This window comes from Equus caballus, chromosome 12, assembly GCF_041296265.1.
Source record: "Equus caballus isolate H_3958 breed thoroughbred chromosome 12, TB-T2T, whole genome shotgun sequence".
In the NCBI taxonomy this organism is placed as follows: domain Eukaryota; kingdom Metazoa; phylum Chordata; class Mammalia; order Perissodactyla; family Equidae; genus Equus; species Equus caballus.
Genome location: NC_091695.1, coordinates 1091819 through 1114260, shown reverse-complemented (window position 1 = coordinate 1114260; position 22442 = coordinate 1091819). Strand labels below are relative to the sequence as shown.

At 52.7% G+C, this 22442-nt stretch overlaps 1 protein-coding gene across 4 annotated transcripts in view; it reads left to right on the top strand.

Annotated features, from left to right (window-relative positions):
- The window catches only part of ABTB2 (ankyrin repeat and BTB domain containing 2), a 173250-nt gene that overhangs the window by 78362 nt on the left and 72446 nt on the right, over positions 1 to 22442 (top strand). The window contains exon 1 of one of the 4 annotated variants that reach the window (XM_070229224.1): positions 9919 to 10192. The exons of 2 other annotated variants lie outside the window; for them this stretch is intronic. The gene's annotated coding sequence lies outside the window, so the exon portion shown is untranslated. Of the gene's footprint in view, positions 1 to 9918; positions 10193 to 16048; positions 16283 to 22442 lie in introns of those variants that run through there. One more of the 4 variants, XM_023653856.2, reaches the window with a different exon arrangement.

Below are 22442 nucleotides of genomic sequence, written 5' to 3'. Positions count from 1 at the left end.
GCGAGCTCCTCTGTGTCCCCTCCTCCATCATAAGCAGTGTTTCTCAAGACATGAACCCTTAACCTGTCAGAGCTTCCACAGGCCCACAACGCCTAATGAAAACCAGACCCCCTGCAGCATTCCTGTTGCCAAACCAGTCCCCAGAGCTGCTGAGCTCCCGGCCCTGGGCTGCAAGTGAGCTCAGTTGAAAATACACCTGGGGCCCATTGTCTCCTTGGCCTTGTTTTCTCTCTCGTGGCTGCTTCGTTAGTCCTGGGGACTGGCTCTTTGTGGTGCTGGGTTGGGCCCTTCTCCTCTGTCCAGTTTTCAGGGCCCTTGAGAACCTAATGAGATGGAGCTCAGGCACGCAGATGTGGAGGGCGGGGCCGGACTCCCACACCCCAGAGGCTGCAGGTTCGTTCGCAGGTGAAAACCTCCAGTGAGAGGCTGCAGGAAGCAGCATGGCCTTGGTCTGGCAAGTCCCCACTGGAGCCCATGAGGAAACAGTGTCGCACTGTTGTCACCATTAATAATAGCCCTTTGTTGGAGCCTTGCTGGGACGACAGTCCAAACACAGCGAGAGGAAGAGACCGTCAGTGCTGCAGGGCCTTGTAATCTGTCGAGGCTAGTGGAGGAAGGACAGTCCGCCGGGAGAGGTGGTGGGGGTGGCTGGGGATGGATCTAATAGTCGCTGCAGGTGTAATTGGAAGATGCCCACGGCCTCACTGTGCATCCTCTCTGCACTCTGTTGCAAGAGCTCTGTGACCCGGCCCCTCCTTTGTCTTGTCTGTCCACCAGATCTGAGCCCCTTGAGGCTCTGAAGAGAACAGAGTCAGGCCAACCAAGGCTCCAGTCTTGGCTCTGACGCAGCAGCGTGGCCGCAGGCGGGTTCCTTTATGTCCGAGCCTTGGATTGCACATCTGCAGGGAGCAGCCTTCTCGGAGATCACGGGAGCACCAGCCCCTGGCGTTGCTCAGGGAGCAATAGTTGCCAAAAACGGACAGCAAGAGTTTTGATGAATGAGGATGGGCTGGAAGTGTCTTTGCTCCCATTAGAGAGAGGAACCCATCGAGAGCCTAATGTGCACCCAGCGCCAAACCTGTCACATTTCTGGACCTCATTTACTTTCCGATGACAGAATGGTCACGAGAGTAATTGCCTTCATGCTTTTTCAGATGATGATGCGAGTCTGTTGTTTTCCTGCATGGTGGCATTTTGGGGCTGGAAGGGCTCTGAGAAAACTGGCAGCCCAGCCCACCAAGCCAAAAGTCGTGCTGTCCTCCAGAAATGCTGGCAGCCAGTCCCAGCAGCTGTGTGGCAACAAGTCTGATTTAATTTGGGGGGTGGTACGGACAGCTCTGATGTGGTGTTTGTTAAAAGCCAGAAGAACGCAGCGTATTCACCAGTCTGTGAGAAGGGCCAGGCCTCGGGTGCAGGAGCCAGAGGAGAATGTGTGGTAGCGTTTTGAGGGAGTGAAAATGCTGGTAATTATAAATTTATCCTAATGCCCACTGTGTTTGAGGTCTGAGTGGATTAACTCATTACACTAAGCAGTCGTGAGGCTTTCTCGAGGCCTCTTCTCTTCCGGGGTTTCTAATGCTATTCCGACCTCTCTATTAGTCTGTGGGGTGGGCATCCCATCGTCGTCCGTCAGGAACCACCATTCTCCTTCATAGCCCTTTATCACCACCTTGGTTTCTCAGAAATAAAAATCAGGCAGAAAATAAATACATTTTCACATAATGCAATTGGTATGTATAAACCCAAAAATGTTGGAGGGAGGAGGGTTTTTGTAAGTTAAATCTTCTTTCAAATGCGTGAGCTAAACAGGCCACTCACTGGAATCCTACGGTAAATAGTTCTGTAAAGCAAAGAAGCGCCTATATATTTATGTTTTAGGCAAATCTGGATTTTTCATATCCACAATGACTACACTGTGTACTCAAGCTGTGTCAACCATTCTGGGAGTATTTCTGTTTTCATATTAACTTAGATCTCTTCTCTAGAAAACCTTGCAGGTTGTTGAACCTAGGTGAAAGTGATGGAGGCAGAAGATGCGAACGTGTCTCATGAAATATCATTTAAATGTGAGGACACTGTAAATCTGAACAGGGCAGGAAAAGGCATTTGGGGGAAATGTAGCTGCAGGGTAGGGTGAGTGGAGACCTGAAGCAGAAACTGGGAGCCTCGGTGTCCCCCCAGCTCTGCCCTCACCTTTTGTATGGCCTCAGGCAGGACGCTTCATCTCTACGGACGTCAATTTTCGTATCTGTGAAATCAGGGATTGGAATGTTTAAGAGAATCCATAAAGTAAGTAACTATTATGGAATTCTTCCAAGGAGGCGATGCTGAGGCAAGTGTCCATTTAGAAAAGCTGTGACTGCCTTGTTATCTGTACAGATTTATCCCTGGAAGGGGGTAGGAGTGTTTCTGAACAGCATTCTGGGGAGATCCTGACCTGGGAACTCGGCTGCCTTCTTGAGGTCCCGTAACTGCGGCGGGCACCAGCGTGCCCTCGCTGGGACCCCTCGCGGAGCCACACCCGACCCGCAGGGGCCTTGCGCGTGTGTTGTTCAGGAGGCAGCACACCGCCCTGCTAGTGCAGGTGGTTTATGGCTGGGATCACGTGGGTTATTGAATTCAGAAAAACCTCGTTTAGTATTCGCTTGCTTCTCCCTGTTCACTTGCCGCAGTCCTCATTGGCTCTCAGGGCCTCTGGGGATTTCACAGGGAAGCCGCAAAGGGCTGGATGGTGGGTGGGATTCTGTCTGCCCTGCACCTGGGCAGGGCACTGAGGGAAGCAGTCTCTCCAAAGCCTCACACTGAGCAGAGATCTTTTTTTTTTTTTCAGCTTTGTTTTGGGGAGGATCTCTAGGGAATCACTGACTGATCTGAGTTCTCTAGGCGTGCTGAGCTTTTGAGGACAGTGGTAAACATGACCCCGTGACCCAGCCAGTTCTGAAAAGCCATTGATTAGTTATATTCCTGAGCATCTGAGTGTCACCAGTCACCATTTTGTAAGGGTCCAGGCCAGAGTCCACCTGCTGGGTAGGGGGAAGGAGACAGACAGACAGAGATACCCCACAGGTCCCGTGTCAGCAGAGAGGCTGAATTTGGACGCGCCCAGAGGAGAGGTTTGCTGGGAGGAAGGGAGCTGGGGAGGGGAGGGTTCACCAGTTGTACATCCTGTCCACGCCCCAAACAGAAATCTCTTTGTCTTTTGGAAGCTTCCACGGTGGTTTTTACCCATTCCCCAAACTCCTTCTAAGTGGGGCTGCCAGCTGCCTTTCCTTCTTATCTTACCCACCTTGTTCCTGCTGTTGAATCACCACACCTAATTCAAACCACAGCTGCAGATTGGACCCTCCCACCCTCATTCAGAGTCAAGGCGATGCCAGACGCAAGCGACCTCGCCGCTGTAGAGGACTGACTGGTGGGAGAGCGGAGGTTGGGCTGGGAGGCAGCCACTCATCAGCCTGTCACACCAAACTGCGAACAAGCTTGACACCAGGAACAGAAACACCAACAGTTATTGACGGTAGCAGCAGACATACTGAGCTCTTGACCTTTGCTGAGCCCATGGCAAACTCGTCCCATACAGGATAATGAGAGTGGAGCAGTGGTGGTGTGTTTACACAAGCGGGTGCATAACAGGGGGTGATGCTCCCCCATCCACGTTCCAGCCTCCTCAACGGGAGCATGTGCTTCTGTGGGCTCCCTCTGTGCTGGCACGGTTCTGAGCACTGTCGTGTTCTAACTCACAACCCCACGAGGCATGTGCTGTTGTCATTCCCCTTGTACAGACGACGCTAAAGCACCAAGAGGCTACGTAACAAAGCAGCGCGAGGCTCCCCTCAGTCTTCCGCTGGGTCATCGACTTCACCCCTGTAACCATCGACAAGTGTTTCTCGTCTGCACAACCAGTGGAGAGCACCTCTCTCTCCTTGAGAGGATTGAATGGGAAATAAAACAGTGAAGTGGCGCAGAAATTCGAAAGCGATTCCTTACTCAGAGGAGCTGTGAGGAAGGCGCGTGAGGTTGGTAGTGATGGGCACAAACTGCAGGAGTGAGCGACAAAGCTTTCAGGCCAACATGGCGATCCCCAGGGGAGGCGTGGGACTTCATCTTCAGCGTGAGATTGTTCCCCCAGGCTGGGGAACCCTGACAGTAGAGTTTCTGGGTCAGCGGAGTGCTCTGAGGTCCCCAGACGGACTAGGGCTGGCCGGGAGAGGGAGGCAGCGTGGCCCGCCATTGGTCGAGAGGTGTTTCTGAGGGGTTTGGTGGGTTCACGCCCTCTGGGGGCATGCAGCACAGCCCAGCTTGGCTAGGAGACAGCAGCTCCCGAGCCGGCCTCCTGGGTTCTGTGGCTGGTGTCCTGGTTCTGGAAGATGATGGAGTGGACCTGCAGGCCCAGGGGCCCAGTGGCTTTGAAAGGAAGGAGAGAGTAACTGCCGGGGAGCTTTGCTGGAGACCACTCCTGGGCTTTTGCATAGACAGTGGTTTGAGGTTTGATCTTGCTGTACTGTCCAACATGGTAGCTGCTCGCCTTGTGTCTACGTTTTAGTTAATATTCAATAAAATTAAAATCGTGGTTCCTCAGGCCACGTGAACCACGTTTCAAGGGCTCATAGCCAAATGTCATTAGTGACCACTGTGTGGGACAGTGCAGACACAAAACATTTTCATCATTATAGAAAGTTCTAGCAGTTCCCTGATTCTTCTAGGTATGTGACGGCAAGCCTGCTCTTTCCTAGGCTGGGTTCTTTGGCCTCTTCTACTCTAAAAACACGTCTTCATCCCTTGGAGTCCCAGAGGCCTCCTGGAGACTTAGCTGCTCTGAGTTGCTTTTGACAGGTCCCAATTCTGAAGGCTTCTTCAGTCATGTGTGTTTTCTCTGATGCCGTAGAACCGGTCTTCTCGAGCCACACATGGCTCTTGGGTTCATTTTCTTTTAATTTTTCCCTCCCACATGAAGACCCAAGGGTCTCAGATCGTTACGGAGCAGTTGTCCTCCATGTGTGTTCAGAATGGACTCAGCTTGGTCCAAGTCAGAATTCAGAGGTCAGTCTTAAGACTTCATTAAAAAACTGACTTACAAGGCCAGCACCTGCTGCTCTTCAGAATAACTCTTGGGGATCCTTTCATGTGGGAGGCATAATGGAGTTTTGTTGTATATTTAGAATCTTTAAATTTCTTAAATAAGCTCATGTTTAAGCAGCTAAGCACCTGAGAAGGCATCTACCTGCTGTGAGTGGCCCGCATGTGGGTGAGCATGCTGGGGTGGCAGTTCAGAGCAACTCAAGACATCCTGGGCTGCAGACAGGGCCGAATGTGTCTCGTTCTTGCAGCTGCTCAGCTAGCTGCAGCAGTCCACAGAACGGAGAACTCACCAGCCGGAGTTTTCAGGATGTAATTTTCCGTTTGGATAGCCCATGGCTCCCCGATCCATCCCCTCTGGAGGGAGTGTGTGTGCATGTATGTGCGCCTGCGTGTGTGTTGCAGTAAGAGACTGGGAAAATAGACATTTTTTACTTGGGAAAGAAAAAAAAGTCATTGGCGACTTTGCCTTGAGTATTGGAAGCTGACACCAGCCTCATTTCCCTCCATTGCGCCTGCAAATGGCACACTGTACAGGGCGCCAACCCCACCCTCATTACCAACTTGATTCTCCCCCACCGGCCTGCTTTCCTAAACAAACCCCTTACAGCTCAAGGTCAGAACCCCGGACAGCTTTTTACACGGCTACCATATGGTGTTTGCTTTAGCCCAGATCCACACATGATGTGTTATTACAGCGGAGGTGCAGAAAATTATATGACAAACCCGGGTTTGTTTCTCTGCTAGAAACCCAAGGCTGAAATACTGCAGTATTCCTTCAAGCCTGACTCAGAGGACGAAAGGGAGCCTTTCCCAGAACTAGGGGCAGTCACCAGGGACCAGAGGGAGAAAAATACTGCACTGGTCACTGGTGGCTGGGTTAGTGGTTTATTTTCTGTCAGTGTTTTATTGAATTCACGGTTTCTGTTTGACTGTTCCTCATGTGATTTATTTCTGCCTCTGATGTTCCCCTGCCCCCTGCCCCGGAAATCATAAACTGGCTATGGTATGGGCATAGTAGGATTCTAAACCGAGATTAGAAACTGACTGTAGTGTGGGCATCACAGTTAGCTGAGGCTCGTTGGTTGGATGTCATGAAGGAGCAGGAATGGGAATGAGTGTTGGCTTAGTGCCAGGGTGTTTGGCAAGGACTTAGCGCCCACCCAGTGAATTAGACCATTTTTGGCCCAGTGGCGATGTCCTGAGGATTGGAGTGACCCTAAACGAAGTGATCAGGAATTGGGTTTCATTTAAGGAGGCATTGGAATGTCCTCCAATGGTGTAGGATCGCACTATGTTTTTCCCTCTAATGACGGCTCCTGGGACAAGACTAGTGGAGGACGGAAGAATTTATCTCATCCTTGCCTCATTTTTAGAAAACTAACTTGGAACCACACAGCAGCTTAGAAGGATCTTGAATCCTGACCACCTCCTCTCTGGTCCGGGAAGACCGTGCCCCAGGCTCGCTGGAGCCCCGCGTCGTGTGCATTGGTCCCTCCTATTTCCGCGTAGAGGAGGGAAGGTGAGACAGGGATGTGTCAAGTTAATGGTGGAACTGGATTGGGGCTCAGTCAGGACCGTCTCTCCTGGCCCTGAGGTCAGAGGTCCAGTCTGGGGTAAAAGTTGTATGATAGAAATAGTTTGGGAGCTTACAGAGCGAAGTGTTCAATTAAACTTGAGCAAATCTCTGAGCCTCAGGTTTCTCACCTGTAAATGGAGTTAATTGAACTTACGCTGCTTGCCTGAAAAGTGCATGATATGGTATGTGTGGAAGTACTTTGCGCAAAATATGATTTTATAACTGTGTTTCCAGTATGGCAGCCACTTAAATAACCTGCGGCTCTTTAAATTAATTAAAATTAAGTAAAAGTAAAAATTCAGTTCCCGGTGTCCTCTGGCGGTATGTCTGTTGCTCCAGAGCCGCAGCCGGCTGGTGGCTGCCCTATTCACAGTGCCGTTGGACACGAATGGAAGGAAGTCAGCGGTAATAGAGGTTCCCTTCATTCTGGGTCAGAAGGAATAGGGTCGGGAGCCTACAGGCAGCAGGAAGGTTCAGCGTGGGGGACAGGGCTCGATTCCGGGCTCTGTCAGGCACTAGCACGAGGACTGGGAGGCGGCCTCAGCTTCCTCATCTGTAACACGGAAGAGATAATAGTACCTTTCTTATGGATGGCTTTGAGGTTTAATGCAATCGTGTCTGCCGAGCAGCCAGCCCAGTACCTGGCCCTTCGTAAGTGCTCAGATGATTTCTTAAGCTCTTGAAGTCACGACTTGATGCGCTGTGGGTGCTGCCGTGGCTCCAGTGCTGCACCACCTGGGAAAAGACGCTTCTGCACGGTCAGCGCCCTCCCACTCTGCCTAGGGAAGGACGGGCCAGCTTCGCCCACCGAGGAGGCTTGAAGGAGGAGCATGGTAGTTTTAAGGCCAAGAGGGTGAAGGCCAGACAAGGCAGGTTTGTCTCAAGTGCCCTGTCTGCCAAAGATGGAGCCTTCCTTGGAGAGTGAAGACAGCATTTATCCCCGTCCCGTGGCAGGGGAGAGGGGAAGCAGGGCTGGTCGCAGGCAAGAAGAGGCTGAGATAAGCAGGGACTGTGTGCTTCCTCTCTGGCTCCCCTGGAGTCCGAGGTGGCGGGGTCAGTGAGCAGGGCTGGCTTCTCTAGCTGGGCTGCGTCTGTGCCGGAGGGCAGGGGCCGGGGCGGCTGTGTCATGAGCGGTGCTCCCAGTCTTCCGAAGGAGGGCAGTGGAGAATCCCAGGCCGCTGCAGTCTCCGGCCCAGGGGAGGCCTCCGCGGATGCGAGCGGCCTGGGTGCAGGCCCTGAGATGAGGGATGGGGCATGACGCTTCAGCCTGGACAGGGCTGGGGCTTCTGCCTTAGCAGCAGCGAGCCGTGCTGTCATCCGGGAAGAATGCTGGGGAGACACGTGGGGCTGGGTCTTCCCAGGGTGGAGGTAGGGATTAGCTGGCAAGGGGAGTGGGAGCTCAGGGCCAGCACTAATAGGAGATTTCCCCACTGATGGCAGATAGGGAAGCGCCTCCTCCTCCTGTGGATCGAGGGATGGAGTCAGGCCCTGAGCTGTGCTTGGGCCAGGTGACGGCCCTGGGGTGTGGCGGGAGAGGACCAGGTGTCCAGATCTGGTCACCTTACAGCTCCCTGGTGACCACCCAGCCTCTTCTGGCCCACCTGGCACTAGGTTAGGGAGGACTCTCATGGTTGCAAGTTATAAAAACATATTTGAGTGTAACATGGAAAGCAAACAGGAGGGGGATTAGAAGCAGGTGGAGCCCAAGGGCAGGAGCGCTGAGCCTCAGGACAGTGCTGGGACCAAGGACCGGGAGGACACACACCCCCTTTTCCCTCCCTCCCTCTTCTCTTCTTTGCTTTCCTCTATTCTGTGAGCTGCTTTGTAAACAAGGGCACACTGGAGACGGGAAGGGAATGTCCCAAACGCACAGGTTAGGAACCCAGTCACTCTGTCTAGGTCCCCATTCCACATTCTCTGGCAAGGAGTCAGTGGCCCACTTGTGGTCTAGTGGGGCTGGGGTCATGCCATCCAAATGGCGCCCTCTTGCCCCGACTATGGGGCTAGTCCAGCAGTGGTCGTATGAGCTGCCCAGACAGCCCCAGAGGTGGCTGTTCCTGAAGGGAAGTCATCCCAGCAAGAATGGAGCTGTGGCCACCTCAAGGAGCAGACCGAAGGGAAGTGGGCACATGTGAGGCTTCAGGAAGGGCCCCTCACCGTGGCTCTGGTCATTGCTCTCAGGTGGAGGCATGGGGCTCTGGTGTGGGGAGTGTGCCGTCTCAGGTGGCCTTCCTGTCAGCTCCGCTCTGTGAGTCCTCACAGCCAGGCTCATCTCCCTGTGCTAAAAGCACCTGCAGCCTGAACGCACCCACGGTCTGGGAGGGCCACCGGTGAGTCTCCTCTCCCCGGCTGGCTTGTGAGCCCCTTGTAGGGAGGAGGCTGGAGGGGATGCCTGGGGACTCAGGTCTCCGAGTGCCCTGCACGCTACCCTCCGTGGGTGCCAGGAAGGAACGGCTGAGCAAAGCCTGTCTTCCGTTGGCCCTCGAGTCCCTGTGAACACAGGCAGACCTAGATAACCGGGAGCCATCGCAGACTTTTTTCCATCGTCCAAATTCCTGTTTCTGTGGTCTGCAGCAGATAGCTCTCACTTCACTCTAGATGTCCTTGTCTTGCTCTTCTGTTGTCACGTGAGGGATGATTGTGTCCTCAACTCCGTGTTAAGTTCCTCTGCCGTATACCTTTTACCAGAGTAGTGCTCCAGTTGGAAGAACATGCTAACTTAGTTTTGCTGCACCTGGTCCCAGAAAAAAAAGTTAAGGAATCTTATAAAGATGCACGTAATACAAGTTACAGCAAGTAATTCTTCTCTGACCCTTTCAGGAAGACCCTGTCTCTCTTATGGCTCAGAAAGGGTATGTGGCCTCCCCCAGAGCACCTGACACCCTGCTGGGCCTGAGAGTGGACCCCTGGTCAACAGTGACCAACGGGAAGGAGGCGTCAGGGTCCTTGCAACATCCCCTTGGTGCCTGGGGGAGAGTGTGGGCTGTGTGTGTCGAGCTGTATTTCTCTGCATCTCCCTTTCTCAAAGAGCCACCTTGCCCAGGGCTCTCACACAGGCAGAGCAGAAACACTAGGGGCTGTCTGAGCAGGTCCCCCACTCTCACCCGGGTGCGACTCACGCAGGAGTCACGCCCTCTGAGGTCAGCGCACCGCTGGCAGCCTCGCCCCGTTTGGTTGCATAGAAGAAGGGAGGTGCCACTCTCCCCTCTGCCACAGCCAGACCCGCCTGCTGCCAAGCCACGTGGCATGTGCGTCTCTCAGCCGAGTAGCTTCTACTTGCAGTTCCGTGGGCACCTGCCATCTGTTCCTTCCTCTGTGGTCTAACATCAGAGATTCAGGAGGAGTAAGTATAGAGACTGAGAGCATGCACTTTGATGTCAGACCGGTGCAAGTCCTGCTCTGCCCCTAATCAGCTGTGTGACCTTACAAGTTACTTAACCTCTCTGAACCTCAGTTTTCTCATCTGTAAAATGGGATCTCGGCATTATCCTGAAGATTAAATGAGCAGAAGGTGATTTGCAGAATGGCTTACACATGGTAAGATCCCAGTAATGGCAGCTTCATTAAGGGAGTCTTATTAGGGGAGGCCCCTGATCTGTGTGCTGCAGAAAGAAGCTTGGGGTTGGTGCTGTCCTGCATTGAGGGGGCGTCTGGGTCCAGGCTCTGGGGTTTGGGAGGAACTGGTGTGTAGACTGGGAGGTTGGAGGGTCTTCCTGCCGTGACTTCCCTTCCACAACCATCCCTCGTCTCCAGAGACTTCCAAAGCTTCGTCCCGTAAGGCAGAAAGCTGACCCTGGGGGTCATGGGAGAAATCGCTGCAGTTGGCCAAAACCCTGTCGTTCGGGGTCTTTGCCCACAGGAAGCCCTTGCCTCCTTGGGCTGGGAGGGGTGGGCCCGTGGGTTCGCCTCCGTCATTACTCTGTTCAGCACGTGCTGCTACGCGGGCACGCATGCCAGGCGCCTCCTGGTGCTGGAGTGAACCCTGCCCTGCGGGCTCGCGCCATGGTGGTGCGGGATGCACAAGGCCCTGGAGGCGGCCGGCACCATCTCCTCCTTGCCGTGGCCGGGAGGTGGCTCCTCGCCACCTTGATGCCCTCAGCCAGCACTGTCCTTGCCAGCCGGCCCTGCTCCCCGACCCTCTCGTTTCTGCCCCAGGGCAACCCGTACTGTCCTGCTTCTCCTCCTCCCTGGAACCCTTACTCCTGCCTCTCTTTCCCAGCTCTTCTTCCAAGGCCAGCTCAAGTTGTCACTAAGTCCCCTGTGAAGCCATCCCGGCCACTGAGCACCATCGGGGGTCCCCCAGGGCCACGTATATGCCTTGACACTGGCGAGGTCTCATCCTACCAGCCACGCTGCCCGCTCTGTGAGGGCGGGGCTGGAATCGTGCTTCCTTCAGCTGTGCTGATGGTGGGCAGTGATGGGTGCGTAAGAAATATTTCCCCGACTTCGAGTGGGTTCCGCGTTACGTGCATGGGTGGCGTCAGACGGCCTCCCTGTTTTCAGAAGGTCGTGGAGTGACCTACCCAGGTGGCCTGCCCTCTTGCCAGTGTTCTGGGCCTCAGCAGTGTGGCCCTGTTGTATTACAGGATGTTCCCAAAGTACTTTGGACTCCATGAAAAGCCTGGGGGGTTATTCTGGTCCAAGACAGTTTAAGCTGGTTGCTGTTGTAGAATCTGTTTTAAATTTTCACCCAGCTGTGGATAGTTTGGCGTAAAACTGGTATCTCCCCACTTCTCTCCAACTCTTCCAGTTATTCATGGATACCTGTGTCACGCTGCAGCGGCCACCGCTGAAGGTCAGGGTCAGCCTCTGAGACTCATCGCTGAAAGCACCAATGGTGGGGCTCGGGGCGTCGCCCCGCCCCCGTCAGTGACTCAGCGGTGAGCCCTTGGTCCCAACGCCAGTCCGTGGCCGACAGGCACAGACGTGCAAGTTGTGACCACCTTTGCGGGGCACTCACGTTGCCAGTGTCTTATATTCCCGTAATAGGTCAGAGTTTGTGAGGGTCTAAGTGGACATCGTATCATGACTACTTCAACAGATTTTGAGCTGAGGTGTCCCCCAAACTCAACGTGCCCCTCTTTAAAAAGTGGTGCGTTTGCGTTCATCTGCAAGAACCACACGTGAGCTAATTCCCTTGTTTCCTGGGCTCCTGCACGCGGAGGGAGGGGTCGTGGTCATGGAGAGGCGGGCGGCTGTGCGCTCTGCTTTGTCGTCCTGTGGGTAGCAGCTGTCCGGGGTTCCGGGCACGTGGAGTGGAAGTGGAGTCATTGATCAAAGGTACTGAGGAAGTTTCTTTTATAGGAAACTTTCAGTTAACCCTTTTAAAAAATGGGCCATGCTCGCCGCCTTCCCTTCCTGTCTGGGTGGGCTTCCCGCAGTGGGTCACAGCTGCCAGCGCCTCAGCCTGCCTGGCGCGGCCCCCTGCCTCCCCGTGCTACACTTGGCGTATCCAGGCCCTTTGCCCGGCGTAAAGCTCTGAGATGTGTTGGTTTGCCTTCCTCCTTCTCCCCTACACCTCCGAACCTATTTCTTCATGTACAAATAGTGCCAAGAATAGCTGTTCTCATGGAGTTATCGGGAGCTTTAAATGAAATGGTACGTGTAAAGCGCCCGGCGGGTATCTGGCTTGCGGTCCGCAGGCGCTCGCTGGCAGCTGCTCTGTGCTTGGTGGTGAGATTGGTGGGACTGGGGATTTGCTGAGAACTCTCAGCTGGCTCTTCGGCCCCTGGTGGGCCCTGACTCCTCGAGAGATGGGTCTCTGGGGTCCATCTTCAGAGCTGTTGAGGGGAGCAGAGGTGGTGCTGGTGTGAGAAGCCTGCCTGGCAACCCGTGACATTGGCAGCCGCGGTTCCACCGTCCACTGGCTAAGGCTGATTCAGATGGGGGGCATTGGCCTAGCTTTTTAAGAAACTGGACTTCTGGCTAAAAATGATTTGTTGAGCATTCCAAGACTCAATACAAAGAAACTTGTTTGTGTAATGCACATATGAACTTTATTTTTAAAAAAACCAAAAATCCTAAAGAAATAAATGAGATTTCCTGTTGTAACAGGGTACAAAGAAAGTTGGGATGGCTAGGTATGCAAGTATTGAGAAGAAGGTTTGGGGAGACAAGATTCATTTTCTAAAAAACAAACAGAAAGCTTTCCTGTTGCAGATTGGACACAAGCCTGCCCAACCAGGGCCCCTCACTGAACTTGTTTCAGAAACCCACGTGACCTCCCGGCTGCTCCGTGCTCTTGTGTTTGGCTGAAGAGTCTCCATTTGAAGGGAGATACGGGTTGAGAACCAGGTGTTGACTCGTGCTGCTAGGGCCCTGGAACTCCTGAGTGGTCCAGCACACCCCTCACATCCTGCCAGGGGCTTGTACTAGGCACTCAGCCTGCGCAGAGTGAGGCTCACACCCTGCTGGCTTCCAGTCCATCTCCTGGGGAGACATCAAGGCGAGATCCTGAGGGTGTGGATGTGACAGAGGCCACCTTAGGTCAGGACTGCTCTGGGAGGAGTGACAGCATCCAACTCAAGGTGTTGGGGACGGGGGAGCAAGAAGTCTGACGTCCCAGCCAGCCCTCCGTCCTTCCACTCCACGTCGTGTGGGAGGGCTGCTGGTAGACACACATTGCCAGAAGTGACAGCCAAGACGAGTCCATAAATGGCAGACATGGGTGGCCTCGGGCTGAGAGGGGCCACTCTTCTGCTGCGGCCCGTGTGTGTCTGTGGCTGCCGCATGGACAGCTGGGCTTCTGCCCTGGTTTACGATGTTGTCCGGAACAGACGGCGGCTCCAGACACTTGCAGGGGACGGCTGTGGAGGGGAGCTGGTGCGTCCTGTGCTTTTCAGCCACACCTGGCTGCTGGATCTCTGAGCCAGCCTCCTTCAGATTGGGCCAAGCACGGTTTAGTTTTCACAAGAGGTCTGCCTGGAGGAGCCTCGCTGTCCCTTAGGAAGGAGCGTTCTGCGAGGAGCCCGGTTTCTGAGGGTGGTGTGGAGCAGGGTAAGGAAAAGTGCCTGAAGCCAGACAGCTTGTGTTTGAATCCTGGCTCGCCTCTTGTTAGCTGTGGAAGTTGAGCCGCGTATGCTGCCTCTTTGTGCCTCAGTTTCCCCTCTGTAAGCTGAGGATGGTGACGTAGTGGCGGGAGCGCTTTGCGCGTGGCAGCGGACGCACTCTTCTGAAAACTGGCTGCTTCCGCTCCTGTACTCCTCTCAGCCAGCCCATGGGGCGGGTCCTGTGCTCTGCCTGTCACCACGCTGAGGTGCACATTCCTCCGTGAGGACGCATTATTTGTTGCTAGTGCCAGGTTGTGATGCGCTCTCAGTAAGTAGCGTTTGTTTCTAATGCTTGGCGGGGCCTCCATTCTGCCCTCCGCATTCACAGCCAGCTGGGACTTGGTTTGTTCTCTGACTTCAGAAACCTCAAGGGGGGCTTGGCTGGTGGGAGATTTTACAGGTCAGGCTGTGGAGAGCTGCCCTCCCTGGCGGGGTCTTCAAGCTCTGCAGTGCAGCTGCCCGTTGAGGCACCCAGAAGAAGTGGATGGCCAGTCCCAGGCCTGGGTGTCACCCTGCAGGTGGAACCGCCCCTCGGCGGAGGGGTGGCAGCAGTGTGTTCGCCTCCCCTCCTGCAGAGACTGGCCTCTGTCACCCCCGCCCCTGGACCCCTCGTGCTCCCTAGAGCTAATTGGTGCTCTGCCCTGCGTGCTCACAGCACCCTCTCCGTAGGGCGTGCTCACAGCACCCTCTCCATAGGGCATGCTCACTCACTCCTTCACTCGTCCGTTCGACAAGGATCGACCAAGACCCTGCGAGGTGCCAGACACTGTCCGGGGTGCTTGGATGTGTCGGAGAGCCAGACACACTCAGATCTCTGCCTTCATGCCGCAGGGCCCGGGGGATGGAAGACCATCGGCAGCCACAGGGGGGTCTCCAGTGTGTGAGGGTGGTGAGTGGGGAGGGCAGTGAGCGAGGGCAGGTGGGTCGTGGCGGGGGGCTGAGCTGGGGTGAAGCAGGGTCGTCAGGGTGGTCAGGGAGGATTTGCCGCCCGGAGGCGTGGGAGAACGTTCTGGACAGGAGCGGCAGCCTGCACCTAGGCCCGGGCCTGGCGAGCTCCAGGGAGGGCGCAGGGCAGAGCGGCCTGTGGAGGCGGCGCCGGCCTTGCAGGGCCTTGTAGGCCATTGTCAGGACTGGCCTTCGACTCTGAGTGGGGTGGGGAGCCCTCGAGGGCAGGCTTGGAGCAGCGGGGTGACAGGATCTGAGGTGTTTGTTGAAAGGATAATTCCGACTGCTGTGCAGAGTCTAGACGTGGGGGACCTCACTGGAGTCTCTCCATCGGCGTCTCTTTCCCCCTAGATCGTGTGCCTCACGCAGGCACGGCGCCCTCACACGAGACGCTGACGGACAGTCGTGTTTTCAGCGACTAAAGGCAGGCCTTTTGTCACGGTGTGATAGGAACAGCGGAGGGAAGGGCAGCACCATGTGATGTCACCCCAAGCACGGCCCTTCTCGCTGGCCGCGGGCCGGCTCTGGGTTCTGTCAGTAACAGTGGCCCGGTGCTCAGGGTGCAGGAAGCGGCCGACCAGAAAGCTTCTGTGTCTTCACCGTGAGACTCCGTGCTCTGGAAAGGAGCCAGGGTCTGTGGAAGTGGATGCTGTGCAGCTGAGGATGGTGTGGAGCAGTACGAGGAGCCCCAGGGACGAGGCAGTGCCCCGCTCGGAAGACGGCCTCAGCTCCTGCCTGTCCTGCCCGGCGCAGCCTCCTCTGGGTCCGAGGAGGAAACACGCGGAAGCCGGCACAGCTAGAGACACAGCCCCTCAGGAAAGCCTTCCAGCTCAGCTGGGTGACCGGTGAGCTGAGAGTCAGGCCCCAGGTCCGCCCAGCCGAGCACGTCCAGGGGTTGGTTTCCGATCTGCTTCCATAGAAAGATCCCAAAATGGGTTTCTGTTCCTGGATGGTTTGCTTCAAGAGGTGATTTTCTATGGGAAAAGCCAAAGAACAGGCAGCTGTCTGCCTTCTGCCTTCAAGGAAGGTCTCGTGGGGACGGGCTCCAGGGAGGCAGTGTGGTGAGGCGGGCAGGGGAGCCCGTCCAGAGAGACAGTGGACCAAGCCGGAGTGGGTTCTGACCCTGGGAAGTTTCAGTTTCATCACGCGTGAGATACAGACGACATGTAGTCACAGTGCTGTAAGCGATTGTCATGAGCATCACAGCTAGCAGTTATTGAGCACTGTGTCCCGGGTCCTCAGTGAAGTCCCGTATGTGGATTGATTTAGCTTCTACAGGAGTCTCCTAAGATAGGTCGGCCGCACCAAGGCTACCCAGCCAGTAGGTGGGGTGGGGAGTAACCCAGCAGGCTGACTCAGCCCTCTTGGGAGGAGTAATCGAAGTCCCGTGAGATGACGTACAGAGAGGCTCAACACAGGCGCGCTCGGAGAGACGAAGGCTGCTGGGCGTGCCTGTGTCCCGCACGCTGTGCTGCCCTGCGTCTGTGCCAGGGGCCCCGCTGTGGATCATTCTGGTCACGTGCTGAAAGTGTGCGGGGCCTCAGTCTCTTTGTTGCCGGTGAAACTTGATCTGCTTTGCCCACAGCCGCCAGCCAGCCTAGGCCGCTTCCACTTTCACCTGGAGCTTCTAAAGGTCAGGGGAATCCTGACAGATGGTCCTCTTATCTCCTAAGTGTCTTAGAGCTGTTTATTCATTTAACAACTGGAAGTGATTTTTTTAAAAAAGATAAAACCAGCTCTTTTGGTCAACAGTGACGTCTCCAGAGGTCAGCATCTGGGTTCCCCGTGGCCTGCCAGGACCCGGGACTGGCGGCTGGAAGAGTAGCTGATCTGGTTTCTGTTTGTATCTCCAGGCTAGTGCAGGGCCTGGCACAGGACAGGCGTGGAAAGAGGCCGGGGGTTTGTGGATCCAGTGCTGGGGCAGTGTTGCAGCCAAAGCTTTCGATTCCACACTTCCTCCAGTCATGTCCCCTCTTCTCCCAGGGCACAGAAGGATCGTGGCCACAGGCAGGTGGGGTTTTCCGGGACAGTTTTCTATAAGCCAGTGGAATGCCCTGTGCTGAGTCACTGCCCAGTACCTGGGGCTGGGGCGTGTCCTCAAGAAAGAGCGCTGCTCTGGGTGTCTCGGGGCTCTGTTCTGGTCTGACCAGATGCTTGACCTTAGGGCTGTCCATGGGCTTCAGCTCTTCACCTTCCAAAGGCCGAGTCTGTGCCAGGCATGTTCCATAAGGTGACCTTATTGAATCTCCGTAGAAGCCTATAAGAGAGAGTTGTTCCCATTGTCACAGACAGATAATGACAATCTGTAAAGTGAAGATGAGCCCAGGACCCTGTCTCCTAGGATTGCTTTTGAGGATCGAGTGCGATGCTGGACGGGAAGTACTTAGCAAGGGTGTAGTGAGCACTCATGAGATGTGGCTGATGGCTGCTGTTGGGGGCGGGGGCCCGAGCGTGGTCGTGGGTGAGGAAAGTGGGGTTGAGGGATTGGCTTGAGGTCGTGAGGCTAGTCGTTGGCAGAGCAGGATCTGGAAAGGGCTGTGTCTGACTCTTCTACCCGCCGCGTCAATGTGGAGAGTACAGCAGCCCCGCCTCCAGCTCCCCGTGTTCTGGAGAAGCCGCGCTGTCTTGTATGGGGCGACTCCTCGACAGGTAGACGCGCCACCAGCGGGCGTTGCCCCTCCTTCGTCTCTGCTTCCCCTTCGGGCTCCTGATGTCCATTCCCCGTGGCTTCCCTGTGAGCTGGGCAGGCAGGGGACTGAGAACAGGAGAAAAGGGAGGCTGGGGACAGGGAGCAGCCCGAGGGGAAGCCTCAGTGAGTGACTGGAGTCCTCAGGTGGCGGCTGTGACGGGGGCGGCGGGGGCGGGTCGTTTGGCCTCTCAGTCCTCTCTTCTGGAAAGTGAAGTGATGATCATGTCGCACCTGCAGAGACGTTGGCGAGGACGGCCTGAGGTGAGGCGCACACGAAGCACTCAGCTCCACGCAGGAGTGCGTGTAAGCCCGTGGTGATTGGGTGGTGGGCCGTGTGACCAGGAGACCTCAGCGGGTCATTTACCCCACAAGTCCACACTCCTCCTCCCGCGGCACACCGATCCCTCTCCTTCCCTCAGAGTTAATGCGGGGACAGCTGCCCCAGAGCTCTCTTACGGTATTCCTGTCCTCTGCTAGCTTCCCCCAAAAAGAAACGCCAGGGTCCAGCAGCAGCTGCCCCTCCCTGCGGCGGGGCCAGCACGCGGGGTGCAGGGCAAGCGGATGCAAGCATTTGCCTCCTCACCACCACCGCTGCTACCCCGTGTGTCATCATCTCACTTAAAGACCTGGCCACTCAGTTGTAAGACGCATAAGCAGCCGGGAGTTGTCGGGGGTGGGAACTGGTGTCCTCTTGGCCCCTTGGTTCAGTAATAACGCCTTAGACCGGCAGGGCGTGGGAAAGTCTGACTCATGCTGACGCAGACTGACTTCACAGATCTGTGCTGAGTGACTCCTGGTTTCGTTTATAAAAGCCCACTGTTTCCAGGCAGAGTCACAGTGTGCCTGGGAAGTTGGGGGACTCCGGGAGCACCGTCAAGGTACAGAGTGAAACCTCTAGAGGCTTCAGATGCGGGCGGGGCAGTGTCATGTGTTAAAGCAGTTGAGGGGGCGAGAGGCAAGATCAACCTGTGGAAGCTTCACAAGACCCCTCAGAGGGGCATAGCCTCTCACGCAGCCTTCTGGGGGCTGTGCCTGTTTCTGACCTAAACGGCCTTGGATCCTGAAAGCTTGCCATTGTTCAGTGATGATGTGTCCATATTAGAATAAAAGCCAGTGTTCCATTCTGTCTGAAGATGGAATGGAAGATTGACGTGATCTTTTAAAAATAATAATACACGATCAACATTGGGCCTCTGGATGTCGGCGATGCGAGACAGGCCTGCTAGGTTCCTCTCCCGTCTTGAGTCTGGACTCCCAGAGAGGTGCCTCTGCAGCTCACGATGTCCTTCCAGGACCTTCCACTCCCCCTTTCTCCGCTCCTTCCGTGGTACTTGGGCAGCAGGCATGTAGTCTGGCTGGAAATTCAGAGGGTAAGGTAGGCACCCTTGGACCGTGTCCGGGTGAGCACTGCCTCCTCCTCTCCCCACCCTGGAAATGCACACGGGACGTTTGATGACATCCTTGTTTCCACTCTCTGAGGCCTTAGAGCGTTAACTCACTTCATCCTCACAACACCCCTTGCAGCAGGTGAGAGAATTAGCCATGCAAATACCTAGAGGAAGGAGCATTTCAGAAAAACCAACAGCAAGTTCAAAGGCCCTGTGGCCGCTGCATACCTGGCACATTTGAGAACAGCAAGGAGGCCAGTGGGGATGTGGGAGATGGTGTAGGGCTTTGAGGCCAATTTAAAGACTTACTCAGAGCACAGTGCTGGGTGGAGGGCATGCAAGGGGTGAGGCATAGGAGGGCTTTGAATAGAAGGGTGGCGTGATCAGCTTGGCTTCTGGGTTTTTTTTTTTTTTTTTTTTTTTTTTATTAATGTTATGATAGATTACAACCTTGTGAGATTTCAGTTGTACATTTTTGTTAGTCATGTTGTGGGTGCACCACTTCCCCCTCCGTACCCTCCCCCCACCCCCCCTTTTCCCTGGTAACCACCAATCAGATCTCCTTCTCAATATACTAATTTCCACCTATGAGTGGAGTCATGTAGAGTTCATCTTTCTCTGACTGACTTATTTCGCTTAACATAATACCCTCGAGGTCCATCCACATTGTTGTGAATGGGCCAATTTCGTCTTTTTTTATGGCTGAGTAGTATTCCATTGTGTATATATACCACATCTTCTTTATCCAATCATTAGTTTCTGGGCATGTAGGCTGGTTCCACGTCTTGGCTATTGTAAATAATGCTGCAATGAACATAGGGGTGCAACGGACTCTTGAGATATCTGATATCAGGTTCTTAGGATAGATACCCAGTAATGGGATGGCTGGGTCATAGGGTATTTCTATTTTTAACTTTTTGAGAAATCTCCATACTGTTTTCCATAGTGGCTGTACCAGTTTGCATTCCCACCAACAGTGTATGAGGGTTCCTCTTTCTCCACAACCTCTCCAACATTTGTCGTTCTTGGTTTTGGATGTTTTTGCCAATCTAACGGGGGTAAGGTGATATCTTAGTGTAGTTTTGATTTGCATTTCCCTGATGATTAGCGATGATGAACATCTTTTCATGTGTCTATTGGCCATATTCATATCTTCTTTTGAGAAATGTCTGTTCATGTCCTCTGCCCATTTTTTGATCGGGTTGTTTGTTTTTTTTGTTGTTAAGCAGTGTGAGTTCTTTGTATATTATGGAGATTAACCCTTTGTCGGATAAGTGGCTTGTAAATATTTTTTCCCAATTAGTGAGCTGTTTTTTTGTTTCAATCCTGTTTTCCCTTGCCTTGAAGAAGCTCTTTAGTCTGATGAAGTCCCATTTGTTTATTCTTTCTATTGTTTCCCTCAACTGAGGAGTTGCAGTGTCCGAAAAGATTCTTTTGAAACTGATGTCAAAGAGTGTACTGCCTATATTCTCTTCCAAAAGACTTATTGTCTCAGGCCTAATCTTTAGGTCTTTGATCCATTTTGAGTTTATTTTGGTGTGTGGTGAAAAAGAATGGTCAATTTTCAATCTTTTGCATGTGGCTGTCCAGTTTTCCCAGCACCATTTGTTGAAGAGACTTTCTTTTCTCCATTGTAGGCCCTCTGCTCCTTTGTCGAAGATTAGCTGTCCATAGATGTGTGGTTTTATCTCTGGGCTTTCAATTCTGTTCCATTGATCTGTGGACCTGTTTTTGTACCAGTACCATGCTGTTTTGATCACTGTAGCTTTGTAGTATGTTTTGAAATCGGGGATTGTGATTCCGCCGGCTTTGTTTTTCTTGCTCAGGATTGCTTTAGCAATTCGCGGTCTTTTGTTGCCCCATATGAATTTTAGGATTGTTTGTTCAATTTCTGTGAAAAATGTTCTTGGGATTCTGATTGGGATAGCATTGAATCTGTATATTGCTTTAGGTAGTATGGACATTTTAACTATGTTTATTCTTCCAATCCATGTGCAAGGGATGTCTTTCCATCTCTTTATGTCATCGCCTATTTCTTTCAAGAAAGTCTTGTAGTTTTCATTGTATAGATCCTTCACTTCCTTGGTTAAGTTTATCCCAAGGTATTTTATTCTTTTCGTTGCGATTGTGAATGGGATAGAGTTCTTGAGTTCTTTTTCTGTTAGTTTATTGTTAGTGTATAGAAATGCTACTGATTTATGCACGTTAATTTTATACCCTGCTACTTTGCTGTAGTTGTTGATTATTTCTAATAGTTTTTCTGTGGATTCTTTGGGGTTTTCTATGTATAAGATCATGTCGTCTGCAAACAACGAGAGTTTTACTTCTTCGTTACCTATTTGGATTCCTTTTATTTCTTTTTCCTGCCGAATTGCTCTGGCCAGCACCTCCAGAACTATGTTGAATAGGAGTGGTGAAAGTGGGCACCCTTGTCTTGTTCCTGTCCTCAGAGGGATGGCTTTCAGCTTTTGTCCATTGAGTATGATGTTGGCTGTGGGTCTATCATATATGGCCTTTATTATGTTGAGGTACTTTCCTTCTATACCCATTTTACTGAGGGTTTTTATCATAAATGGGTGTTGGATCTTGTCGAATGCTTTCTCTGCATCTATTGAGATGATCATGTGGTTTTTGGTTTTCATTTTGTTAATGTAGTGTATCACGTTGATTGACTTGCGGATGTTGAACCATCCCTGTGTCCCTGGTATAAATCCCACTTGATCATGGTGTATAATCTTTTTGATGTATTGCTGTAATCGGTTTGCCAAAATTTTGTTGAGGATTTTTGCATCTATGTTCATCAGTGATATCGGCCTGTAGTTCTCCTTCTTTGTGTTGTCCTTGTCAGGTTTGGGGATCAGAGTGATGTTGGCTTCATAGAATGTGTTAGGGAGTTCTCCATCTTTCTCAATTTTCTGGAACAGTTTGAGGAGAATAGGTATTAAGTCTTCTTTGAATGTTTGGTAGAATTCTCCAGAGAAGCCGTCTGGTCCTGGACTCTTGTTTTTGGGGAGGTTTTTGATTACCGTTTCTATTTCCTTACTTGTGATTGGTCTATTCAGATTCTCCATTTCTTCCTGATTCAGTTTGGGGAGATTGTAGGAGTCTAGGAATTTGTCCATTTCTTCCAGGTTGTTCAATTTGTTGGCATATAGTTTTTCATAGTATTCTCTTATGATCTCTTGTATTTCATTGGTATCTGTTGTGATTTCTCCTCTGTCATTCCTGATTTTATTAATTTGCGATTTCTCTCTTCTTTTCTTGGTGAGTCTGGCTAGGGGTTTGTCAATTTTGTTAATTCTTTCGAAGAACCAACTCTTTGTTTCATTGATCCTTTCTATTGTCTTTTTTGTTTCAATATCGTTTATTTCTGCTCTTATTTTTATTATTTCCCTCCTTCTACTGACTCTGGGCCTTGTTTGTTCTTCTTTTTCTAGTTCTGTTAGGTGGCGTTTGAGGTTGCTTACGTGAGCTTTTTCTTGTTTAGTGAGGTGAGCCTGTATTGTGATGAATTTCCCTCTTAGGACTGCTTTTGCTGCATCCCAAATGATTTGGTATGTCGTGTTCTCATTTTCATTTGTCTCCAGATAATATTTGATTTCTTCTTTAATTTCTTCAATGATCCATTGTTTGTTGAGAAGCGTGTTGTTTAGTCTCCACATTTTTGCACCTTTCTCTGCTTTTTTCTTGTAGTTGATTTCTAGTTTAATAGCGTT